Source organism: Aedes aegypti, chromosome 3 (assembly GCF_002204515.2).
Source record: "Aedes aegypti strain LVP_AGWG chromosome 3, AaegL5.0 Primary Assembly, whole genome shotgun sequence".
NCBI classification, from domain to species: Eukaryota; Metazoa; Arthropoda; class Insecta; order Diptera; family Culicidae; genus Aedes; species Aedes aegypti.
In genome coordinates this window covers 140,136,584-140,149,883 of record NC_035109.1, presented here as the reverse complement: position 1 = coordinate 140,149,883, position 13,300 = coordinate 140,136,584, and the positions used below count along the sequence as shown (strand labels likewise).

The following is a 13,300-nucleotide window of genomic DNA, read 5'->3' as shown; positions in this document are numbered from 1 at the left end:
GGTCATTTCGGTATAAAGATATTTGGAAGGATGGACATTTGGTCGAATTTCTTATAATAATAGGCTATTCCTTTGAATTATACTCTTCCAATGATAATTGGCACTTAGTTGATAATATTTCAATTGAAATTTCCCTTCTTCTAATGATTCTTGTAAGTTTTTTTTTTTTTTTTTACCAATTCATTTATTTAAGGCTCTATCGCGTTTAACGCTTTACGGAGCCGAGATTCATTTTTGTACTTTTTTACAATTGTTTAACTTCTTAAGTACCAAGTTTAGTCCGGGTTGGAGCCAGGGTACTCGTGGCAACTCGAGGTTAGTGGTCACAAATATTTTTAGGAAGGGCTAGGTTGGGATTGGGTTACAGGGTTCTTTGCAGCTCATCCGGGAGGTATTTCATGGTTGCTCGTTTGTCGTATCATGGCGTATACCAACTTCATGTGGGTTTTCGATTGCCGGATGGCCAGGAACATCAATCCAACACAAATGGGACATAACACAGAGAGAAAAAAAAAAAAAAAAAAAACTGGGGAAGAGAACACAAGAGAATTAAACTTTTATACAACACAAGCGAAGATAATCGTAAATCGACAACATGTAGACGAGATCGCGGGAGCCCAGCACATCTCTAACTGAAACATAGGGTTGTCTACCTCGGGCCGCAAGGGTATCCATAAGTTGTGCTCTGGAGGCGTCCATATCCGGGCACTGCCAAACTACGTGATCGATGTCATCATAACCGGAACCACACCTATTACATATATTGCTCAGCGCGAGGTTGATCCTGTGCAAATGTGCGTCTAGCGAGTAATGGTTGGACATAAGTCTTGACATCACGCGAATGAAATCTCGACTTACATCCCAACCTTTCCACCACGCTCGCAAGGAAACTCTAGGGATTATGGAATGTAACCACCGTCCCAGTTGGTCATTTAGCCAGTCGCTTTGCCAACCGTGAAGAGAACTTTGACGTACTAAATGAAACAATTCATCGTGTGAAATTCTTCTATCATATATCTCACCTTCCTCAGCGCCCACCTTTGCGAGAGAGTCCGCCTTCTCATTGCCATAAATTAAGCAATGTGAGGGGACCCATACAAAGGTAATCTTATATGATCTTTCGACCAGTGCACACATCTGCTCTCTTATTTTTGTAAGAAAGTAAGATGCATGCTTTACAGGTTTCATCGATCGGAGTGCCTCAATAGAACTGAGACTATCCGAGAAGATGAAGAAGTGGTCTGCGGGCATGTTAGAGATCATCCCCAAAGCGAAGTTGATTGCTGCCAGCTCAGCAACATAAACCGTGCAAGGATCCTGAAGTTTTCGGAAGGCGGAAGAGTTTTCATTGAAGACACCGAAGCCAGTGGATCCATTTATACGGGACCCGTCAGTGAAATATCTCCTGTAGGAATCGACATTCTGGTACTTTGCGTTAAAAATACGTGGGATAGTAATACATCGAAGTTGATCTGGAATTCCATGAATAGCTTGTTTCATGGACAGATCATATTCAACAGAGGAACTGTCATTGGTGAAGCGTACACGTGGAGGGTTATAACATGGAAGGCTAATATCAGATGACATGTAGTAGAGATAAACTCTCATGAATTTTGACTGAGTGTTCAGTTTGAGCAATTCTTCGAAGTTTTCGATGACGAGTGTGTTGCTCACTCCACACTTAATAAGTATTCTTAGCGAGAGCTCCCAGAATCGGTTTTGTAGCGGTAAAACCCCTGCCAGAACCTCTAGGCTCGCATTATGTGTCGAGTGCATACACCCTAAGGCGATACGCAAACAACGATATTGAATTCGTTCCAATTTAATCAAGTGGCAGTTTGCTGCTGAGAGAAAACAGAAAGAGCCATACTCTAGAACAGAGAGAATGGTTGTTTTATAGAGTTTTATGAGGTCTTCCGGGTGAGCACCCCACCATGTTCCGGTAATTGTTCGTAGAAAATTGATCCTTTGTTGGCATTTTTCCGTTAAATACCTAATATGAGTTCGCCAAGTGCCTTTTGAATCAAACCAGACCCCAAGGTATTTTGAAGTCAAAGACTGGTCGATGTCTGTTCCCAAAAGCTTAAGCTTTAGTTGGGCAGGATTCCGCTTCCTTGAAAATACGACCAGTTGAGTTTTTTGCGGAGCAAACTCGATCCCTAAATTTCTAGCCCAAGTGGATAGATTATCAAGGGAATTTTGCAATGGTCTTTGCAAGATTTCCGCTCGTGGGCCCTTCATAGAAACCACAGCATCATCTGCAAGTTGTCTTAGCGTGCATGGTTCTTCCAAACAGTTGTCAATATCTTTAACATAAAAATTATAAAGCAAGGGACTCAGACATGAGCCTTGGGGAAGGCCCATATAGCTAATTCTGGAAGTTGTCAGTTGACCGAGAGTGAAGCTCATGTGTTTTTCTGACAACAGATTGTACAAGAAATTATTCAATATTCCAGGTAATCCACTATTGTGCAGGCTTTCTGACAATATTTCTATGGAAACTGAATCAAAAGCGCCCTTAATATCCAAGAAAACCGAAGCCAATTGCTCCTTGTCCGCAAAGGCTAGTTGAATATCTGATGAAAGCAACGCTAGACAATCGTTTGTTCCTTTGCCCTTGCGAAAGCCAAATTGTGTACTGGAAAGCATGTTGTTTGATTCGACCCAGTGATCAAGTCGGGATAGGATCATTTTTTCTAACAATTTCCTTAAACATGATAACATAGCGATCGGGCGGTACGAATTATGATCAGACGCTGGTTTCCCAGGCTTTTGAATAGCTATTACTTTGACCTGTCTCCATTCAGGTGGAACAATGTTGTGCTCCATGAATAAGTTGAACAGGTCAAGCAACCGTCTTTTAGCGATATCAGGGAGATTTTTAAGAAGATTGAACTTAATCATATCGCGTCCCGGAGAGGAGTTGTTTGATGAAAGAAGAGCCATAGAAAATTCCAGCATAGTGAATGGTCTGTCCAACGCATCGTCTCTCTGGGTTTCCCAGGATGGCGGTTGAGCTGGAACTGAGTCTGGACAGACCTTTTTCGCGAAGTTGAATATCCAACGATTGGAGTATTCGTCACTCTCATTTGAGGATGAGCGGTTTCGCATGTTGCGAGCCACTCTCCAAAGCGTCGTCATTGAAGTTTCTCGTGAGAGGCCATCGATGAAACGTCGCCAATAGCTACGCTTCTTCGCTTTAATAAGATTCTTCAGTCTTTTTTCGAGCTTCGAGTACTCTAAATAAAGTTCTGAGGTACCATATCTACGAAAAGCTTTAAAGGCATTGGATTTTTCTCGATACAACTGAGTGCATTCATCATCCCAACCAGGTGTGGCTGGTCGTCTTTTGAAGGATGCACTTGGAACTCGTTGCTTTTGGGATTCTAATGCACTTTTATAAATCAATTCTGTTAGGAATCGATACTCATCCAACGGTGGGAGAGTGTTGAATGATTCGATACCAAAGGTTACCGCTGATGCAAATTTTTGCCAATCGATATTCCTAGTGAGGTCAAAAGGAACCTGAATTGACTGTTCTGACCTTTCAAAATTATTTCTGATAGAAGTTATTATGGGCAAGTGATCACTACCATGGGGGTCATCGATCACCTTCCACATGCAATCGAATGATAGTGAACTTGATCCCAAAGACAGGTCAAGGCGGCTTTCTTTGCCGTCGGATGAAATACGTGTCACTTCACCTGTGTTCAAAATGTTCAAGTTGAAATCGTCGCATAAGTCATAGAGAATAGCCGCTCTATAATCGTCATAAGATTCGCCCCATCCAGTACCATGTGAGTTCATATCACCCAGTATTAAAACTGGAGATGAGAGCATGGAGACTGCATTCCAGAGATGACGGCGGTTTATTGAAACTCTTGGAGGAATATAAACAGAAGCTACGCAAAGGTCTTTACCCTTTACGCTTATTTGGCAAGCAACGATTTCTATGCCTGGATGAGTCGGGATGGGGATTCTGTAGAATGAATGGCACTTTTTGATCCCTAAAAGCACTCCCCCGTAATTATCATCTCGATCCTGGCGTATAATGTTAAAATCGTAGAAGTTAAGATCATCTTCAGAAGAAAGCCATGTTTCACAGAGTGCAAATATATCACAATCGGAGTTGTGAAGCAAAAACTTAAATGTGTCTAATTTAGGTTTTAGACTATGACAGTTCCACTGTAGCACAGTGATCATATCTTGTACCTCACTCGATGAATTATCCATCGAAAGATATGATCGAAGCAAGGAGGGGCCACGAAATAGTCAATTCCCTGAGATACTCTTCTATTGCGGGGAGAAAAAGGTCGAGTATGCCTCTGAATGAGTCTGAAACTCCGAGGGCATTGCATATGCGATCCACAAGGGCCGTAAAAGTTATCAGTCCTCGCTTGGCCCCGGGGGTTTTCGAGGAAGAGCGAGGGACTTCAGTAGCTTTTTTCTTGCTATCTTGTCTAGAGCTTCTTTTTGAAGTATATTTAATCGGTGGAGGCGGGGGCGGCAGATCTTTGCTGCAACACGGAACGGAAGCATCAAAGACCTGTTTCTTCGGCAATTTCAAATTTGCCCCACCTCCTTTTGAATTAGGCAAACTTTTGAGGGAAGATTTCATTACCTTTCGGCGCAGTCCCGGAGAAGATTGAGACTTTCGTTTACCGGGTGCGTGTACCTCCGAAGAATCTCCCCCATCGGTTTCGTCGTCGTTCGCTTCGTCGGAAGACAACTCTTGAAAAGAGTTACCAACTGGGATGGCTGATGAAGACTCTTTTGCGGACGGATTTAAAGATTTTACCATTTCCGCGTATGTCTTCTTGGAGCGCTTCACAATTGAGCGACTCTCATTTCGAATGCGTCTTTTATAAGCCGGGCATTTCTGCAGGTCATGAAGTTCCTCGCGACAGTAGCTACATTTTTCGGCTTCCTGTGTGCAAGCATCTTCCAAGTGAGCTTGGTTGCATTTGCCACAACGGGGCTTGTTGTCGCAATAGCTAGCACTGTGGCCAAGCTGCTTGCAGTTGGTACAATTGAATACCTTCGGCACGTAAAGACGCACTGGGTAAAAAGCACTGTCAATACAAACAAATTTCGGGAGGACGGAACCGGGGAAAGTCACTCGAAACGAGGCTGACGGCGAAAACACTTTCTTATTTCCTTCCATGGAAACTGATTGTAATTGTTTACAATCCAGTATAGCCACATCAGGAATGGACCGGTTCTCAAAGACGCCTTTGCCAGTCTTAATGTCTTCGCATGTTAGACTCGCGTCGATAATTTTCCCTTCCACCTCGACTTCTCGTGCCGGCACATAGACGCAATATTCCACAGTAAAAGCCTCATGCTGAGCAATTTCATTCGCTGCTTTGTAACTAGGTGCAGTTACACGCAGCTTGGATTCTTTCACTTGGTGAATAACGGTCCCAGGATATTTACGCGTCAGCTCCCGAGAAATCGAGAGCACGTTCAAAATCTTCTTTTTGCGCCGGAAATAGACAACCCAAGGCCCAGCCGAAGATGGTTGATAGAACCGCGTTCGAGCAACGAGATCTCTAGGAGGCGTATCGCCTCCATCCGATTCATCCATGCGGAAAAAAGCTTAACCGCAACCAAATGAAGAAAAAAAAAAATAATAATAAAAAAAAAAAACAAAAACAGAAAAAATATGTGTAAAAAAAAAATTATTAATCAGTGGACTATATTGTACACACCTCCCCTAAATGGGTAAATCAAATTCACAAAAAAAAAAGAAAAAAAAATTAACCAATCAGTGGGCTATTTTGTACCCAACTCCCCTATATGGGCAAAATTGCACCGGGAGAGAGACAGAGGAGGAGCGAAAAACAACCTTGAACTCAACACTGTTGTTCGGAGATGCGAAAGCAATTCAATAGATAATGTATACTTATCCGTTCTACAGCAGGAGAACGTCCACGCGCCGTAGGTAGTAGACCGACCGGGTCGGCCTTCTGCCTTGTTGTTGTTCTCGGTGCGGGAGAAAAATCAATCACCGATAATTGATGATGGGCGATGATTTTATTGCGGTGGAACGATACTAGTTTCACTAGTTCGCTTCCTTCGCAAAGCGCAATCGTCTAAGCACTCACTTTGCACAAAACTGAAACTTGTTTAACTCACTAATTAAACCAAAAACCCACGCGGGCGGTGGGGAAAAAGGCCTAAATGAACTCTGCAAAAAGTGCCGTACGATGAGACCGGGATCCTGTCGACCGACTCGTTCAAGCGCTAAGCAAGGAATGATTCTTGTAAGTTATTGGGCACTATTTTGCAAAAAAAAAAAAAAAAAAAATTACACCATATTTTTTTTTTTTTTTTTTTTTTTTTTTTTTTTTTTTTTTTTTTTTTTTTTTTTTTTTCGTTAAAATGAGGCAAAATCTCGGTTGAAATCGTTAACAGTTACAAGCAAAAAATATTAACACGGAAAAGCTTCAAAGAACTGCCTACGATTTCCAGAAGGCGAGACTAACATGAAAATTATCAACTATTTTGATACTTATGCACTATGGGCCAGGAACGCAATCTGACGAGACAAAAATAAATAACTCGGTAACGAAGCATTTCCGACATTTGGTGTCTTCGGCAAAGATTTTTGTAACAACGAGGACCATCTACTGACATAAACGAATAGTTAGTAAATCGTCCACTTAGGTGGCGCCACAATCTGACATTTTACTGTCTCGTTCATGTTCGGCTAAGTTGTTCATTTTCACAAAATAAACAATTCTCTCGATGACGTCAAAACTCCACAGCCTACTGTTTTCGAGTGATTGGTAAAATAAGACCAAATTAGTGAAAAAATGAGTTTGATGCATCATTAGTGGTGCACCTTAGGAAAAACTTCTAAACATGAAATGTGTAATTTTACCCGAGCAGAAGAAAATAACTATTGAATACCAAATTGATGTATTCCATACCAGATAATATCCAATACTTACAACCTGAATGAGGTATGAATGAGCCTTGCATAAGAAGTAAAATACCTCAAATAATACCTTCTGCATATTCTACAAATACCAAGCTGATAATTAGGTCAGGTATTGTAATACCTAAATTATACATGATGGATTTTCATTTAAGTGATTTTTTTTTCAATAATATTACAATACCTCCAGCAGTCCTCAATGCCTATCGAATACCAAAATGAAGTATTTTTAATTGTTTTAAACATTTTTTTCTCCTATACCATTATAATACCAAAATGAGGTATTGACAACTGAACAATACCTAATTATGGTATGATACCAAAATATAGTATGCATAAGTTATTGCGAGTTATTCTTTCCTCCTCGGGTAACGTATCTGTCGATAGATTTCAAATGCTTCTATCATTCATATGTATTAAAATCACGATTAATTTGAAATTTCCCTGCAAAAAGCCTTGCACCAATAATAGGAACACTGTTCCTTCAGAAGTAAGTACATCGATTATTCTCTCAACCCAAAATCTCTCGGTATTCTCTCTCTTCCCCACCAATGCATATTGGACCGAATCGACAATTTAGCCGGAAAAAAGTGTTATCTCTGTTCTCGTCGATTTTAGACGTTCGATGTCTTCAGAGAAGTTATTCGTAATTGAGTTTTGCATCATTTAAGGAAAAATTTAAATAGGGTGGCCCATATTTAAGCTAAAATTTTGACTCAAACTTTTTTGTTTCATTAAATTTGTGGCTGCGCTCTTCTGCAAACTTTTAGAAAATGTTATTTTGAACAACTTTGTCGAAGACACTTTTGATCTAACTCTTCATTTAAGCTAAGTAAATTGATTTTGAAAGTTTTAACATAGGGTGGACCCAAAAAACCAGTAATTTTGATCTAACTTTTTTGTTTCAGTTTTACGTGAATGTGGTCTTCAGAAGAGTTGCAGAGAAAGTAAAGATACACATTTTTGCTGAACATGGCAAGTTTGTAATTTATGTGATTTTGAAGTTATAAGCAAATTTAAATGAAAAACTATGAAATCTTTAGATGCCCATAACTCATGGAGTTGGTTCGATACAATTTTTCTTTTAGTGGCATTTGAAAGGATTCTACCCCATTACCCCGAATCCCATTATCCCGAATGCCATTAACCCGAACGCCATTACCCCGAAATCCAAAACCCCGAACGATCCATCACCCCGAATGACATTACCCCGAATTCCAATATGATGGGGAAGAGTCATCAATATCATCATGTGAAGATGATTGTAAATTCGGGGAAATAGCATTCGGGGTAATGGAATTCGGGGTAGTGGTACATTCGGGGTAATGGAATTCGGGGTGATGGCATTCGGGGTAATGGGGTAGAATCTTTGAAAGGCCATAAAATAGGCAACTTTTGCTGCAAAAACTGTGAGAACGTATTTTTTGTAAATTGAGAAAATTCACTTCAAAGATATACTTAAAAAACTCGAAAATCGCTTGTTACTCTCAAGATTTTAAAGTTAACGGCGTACTGTCTTCAGCAAAGTTGTAGAATTTAACTAGATCTATAACTTTTCCATACACCAATTTTTAGAGAAATGTGAAATAAAATATGAAGAAATGGTGATACGATTCAGATGTAGGTCACCTTATATTTATTACTATAAAACATTCAGTTAATGTATCAGCAGTCGCTTTCATATAACTGCTGTTGTAAACTTTATATGGTATTATGAGTGTACAATTCACGTATAATTCAAAATGTAAAATGATGCCAATGCAATATAAGAAACTCTAACTGTTTCGTCATTGTGACTGCTATTATTGTGTATGAACACATACAATAGTGTCCTGGTATACAGAACTGTGGAAATGGTGGAATAATCTAACATTATTGAAGAAGACAAGGTAATCAAAAAGTTGCAGGTTTGGAAAATTATTGATAGAATAAAAGTACAATTATATTGCTACTACTTGAATAATTTTGTATTAACTAATAGTAACTAATAGTTAAATTCTACAACTTCGCAGAAATACAGCACGCCATTAACTTTAAAATCTTGTGAGTTACAAGCGAATTTCGAGTTTTTTAAGTATATTTTCGAAGTGAATTTTCTCAATTTACAAAAAATACGTTCTCACAGTTTTTGCAGCAAAAGTTGCCTATTGTATAGCCTTTTGAATGCCACTTAACCCTCTAATACCCAAATTTTTATTTTCGATTAAAGTATTATTTTTCGTTATCTAAAATCGTTCTAAACACGTTTTGGGCATTTATTTATTTTTATTCGAAAATTTTTAAATTTTGGTTTTTGATTTTTTTAATTTTTATTTTTGAACATCCCTAGCTTTTTTCATTTATTCTTGAAGCCTTTTCTAGTTGTTGATTTTTGGCAATAATAAAAAATTAAATTGTTACGGTATTTTTAAAAACATTAAATTTTTTTTCGGAGCGTATTTTATTTTCCGTGTAACTAACGGAAAAACAGGTTTGAAATGATTTTAATACCACCAGGCTCTTCGTTTGTGATAGGTTAATCGTAGAAAAATATAAAAGGTACGATTTTTTATACAGTATTGGACAAAACATTTGCAACTTTTTCGATTTTCCATACAAAATTACCAAGTTTGGTAAGCTATATCTCAGTTGTTCATGGACCGATTTGAATAAAATTTTGGTAGAACATCAGACATAACTTGAATTTTAACATAAATTTTTGAGGTATTTTTTCAATCACAAGTTCAAAAGCAGTAACGGTTTCACTAAAGTGTATTTTTTGACGATTTTTTATAATTGGCATAACTAAACATATTGGAGGAATAGCTTTATAGTATCTTCAGCAAAGTTGTAGATTTTAACGAGATGAACAAGTTTGATGAAGACAGTTTTTGTGTAGGGCTATCAGATTTTGAGATAAATAGTTTTGAATTTATCGTTGAAAATTGCACTTTAGTTATACCGTTATAAGTAATAAACTCGTGATTGGAAAAAATATTCAAAAATATATGTTAAAATTCAAATTATAGGGTGCTGGTGCCATTAGTGGACTACCTAAGCTATAAAAAATCATAACAAAATAACTAAAAGCCTTAACAGAGATCTTTTGGCGTCAACAGAAAGATTTTAATCTCTACTATATGGGAAAAATATAAAAAGAGTGATAAAATTATGTTTTGAGCCTAAAATCGCTTGAGGCACTATTGGTACACGTGTTCCAGTAGTTGCGCTAGTGCTCCAGTAGTAGACGTTCGGGAATGATGCAAGGAATTTTAAACAAAATGGTAAACTTTTACATAGGTTTAACATTTTTCCCTCGGAACAGCAAATAATATGTTTCGAATGAAGCATAAAGAACATCTATAGGGCTTTTCTTCATTTTTATACATCCATTTTAAAAACTGTTTCCATCCGTTGATCCACTACTGGAACACGACGGCAACTATTGGTGCAAGCGAGCAATTTTTTTGCATATAAACTTAATTATTTATATGACTTTTTGATTACATAAAAAGCTGAAATTTGGCAAATCGACTAAACTAGAGACGATTTATCCACCAAAAATAGCACATGTCGTTTTTATCGAAAAATGTTCGTTTTATTCCATAGTCCAATCTACTGGTACATTACAACCATTGGTACCGGCACCCTATCTGATGTCCTGTGAAAGTTTCGTTCGAATAGGTTCATAAATAACTGAGATCTAGCTTACCAAAGTTGGTCATTTTGTATGGAAAATCAAAAAAGTTGCAAATGTTTTGTCCAATACTGTATTACACGTTAAATGAAGCCCAGGCATTTGTAGGTTATATAAGAATGCAATTTTTCAAACAATTTCTAAAAATACAAAAAAGTTTCAAAAGTCATAAAAAACTTTTCTTATATGCGTGTTATGAGTCAAGGTATAAGCCAAAAATAAAATCATTTTGATTTGCGAGCTACGAAAAACTACGAGGTTGTACTAAATACAACAGCGCGACGACTGAAGTGTTAAGGCGCTATTTATTGAGAGGGCTGAAATGAAAAAATCTCCCACTGTGCATCGGTGTGATTTATACGCAGATGTTGATATTGATTACCATATATCAATTTTTAAATGTTGCATTTGTATGTTGTGTACGAATAGAGAAGTTTTTCAGCACAACCACTGAAGTTCTAATTACGATTTCAAAATGTCGATGTTACCTTTCCGAGCAGAAATGAATAATTCGCACCTACATAGCGATGCACAACATATTTTGGTATTATACCATAATGAGATATTGTTCAGTAGTGCTGATTGTGTCCACACCTCAAATTGGTATTACCGTGGTGAATCAAAATCCGGACGGTATCAATATCCGGACACTCTGATAACATTGATTAAATAAAAGAAAAAATATATGTTAATATGTTTAATTTTATGCATCAATTTTACCTTTAACATTGTTTATCATTTTACTAAAACTTGTGATCTAGTAACCATTGCCAAATAATTGATAAAAACAAAAACAGAAAATTTTCTCCAGTCAGACACTATTTCTTCGCAGTGCAAGTTCTTCTCGGTTACGCGTCGATGGAAGCTCCATCCAGTTCGGGTTGGTAATATTGTGATCGATTTCAAGTTTTTCAAAGGTGTTTTCAACATAAGTGCGAACGAAATTATTAATTAACAATACAGTGGCATGAAACTTTATAAATTTGGGTTAAATGCTATTATTTAAGTGTTTAAATTGACTGCCCGGGTTTGAAGACGAGTGGCTCGAAATCCGGACGAGATAAAATATTGCTGAATTTGGCATATGTGAATGAAAATTTTGATAGTATCTTGAAGAGAAAACTTGCAGAAGATCTAGTTAAAGTATTATGTGACCCCTCACTCCGTTTTCCTCTTAAAAACCTGTATTATTTATGTGAAACCGCAGTTCTAAACACAAGCGTCCACAGGAATTCTATGACTTCAATTGAGGTAATAAAAACACAAATTTACTTATATTTCATATATTTTTGAGCAACGTAGAGTAAATGAGTACATCAATAACATAACAAGGTGGAGATTAATTGGATAAAGGAACACTTATTACGTATTTTACGAAAATATTTCATGAAGTTATACAGCTGTCCGGATTTTGATTCACAAGAGTCCGGATTTCAAGACAAGGCTTGTTCCAGGTGTCCGGAGTTAAGGACAAGACAAGAATTATTGATTTCACTATTCAAATGATAAAATCATAATTTTCAATCAAAAACTCCTTATTGTTACTTAGATAAGATATGAATCTATATGTTGCAATACAGAACATTGTTTAATTCTGAAGATAATCAATTTAAAATTGAACTTGAACATAGGTCCCTGCTTAAGCGTCCGGGTATTGATGCAGCACGGTATTATATTATTGAAAATATTGTTCAGGGCCCATTCACAAATTTCATAACGCTATAGGGGGTGGGTGCCCTTAAGTTGTTATATGTCATACGAAATTTGAAAAATATTCATACAAAATGTGGGTGTCAAAAGTGGTCATTTTTGACGTTATGAAATTTGTGAATGAATCCTTAAAGCAATTCAAAAATACCTCATTCGGAAGCTATTGAGGACTGCTTGAGATATCTGAACTACTATTGAAAAAACTCGCTCGCTTCTAGGTATTGCAGTACCTGATCAAATTATCATTTTGTGTTTGTAGATTATGCATAAGGTATTATTCGATATATTTTAACTCTTATGCAGGGCTCTCTAATACCTTATTCAGGTGGTAAGTATTGAAAATTATATGACATGAAATATCCTAGTTTTCTGCAGCATTTTTTTTCGGCTCGGTTTATCAACAGTTTGAAATATTTGAAACGCATTACCCAGTAAACACAAACTCGTATACGATAGCGCATAAGAGTACAGATGTGGAGGCGATATACGTACATGCGCGATCAGGCTGCATGCAATATGTACGTATATCGCCTCCACATTTGTACTCTTATATCCTATTATGTACGATCTTGTGTTCACTGGGTAGCCAATCCTAGTAGAAAAACTTTGAACAAATCGACTATGCACTATGCAGCCCTTGGCGTGATGCAGTGCAGCATAAATGTTTGACATTGCAAAGATTTTGTTATAGATGAAACCGAAGTTTGTCTTTTGATTTATGAAACTATAGACAAACAAACGTAATACTCGAATTAGCTTCACATATACTAAAATAGTACTTAATTACAATAATCAGTAGTTGGCCATAGGCTCACTTGTGGCGCTCGTATCACTTTTGGTAGAGTTAGAAGTTTGCACATTACCGCCACCTAGTATAATGTTTGCCTACTCGAGTAGAAGAAAAGTGCTGCAGAATACCAAAATAAGGTATTCCATACCAGATAATTTTCAAAACATGTCACCTGAACAAT

At 37.5% G+C, this 13,300-nt stretch overlaps 1 protein-coding gene across 1 annotated transcript in view; it reads left to right on the top strand.

Annotated features, from left to right (window-relative positions):
• LOC5574669 (probable serine/threonine-protein kinase DDB_G0282963) overlaps positions 1-13,300 on the top strand; it is a 41,223-nt gene that overhangs the window by 10,411 nt on the left and 17,512 nt on the right. The gene's annotated exons all lie outside the window — the stretch shown is intronic.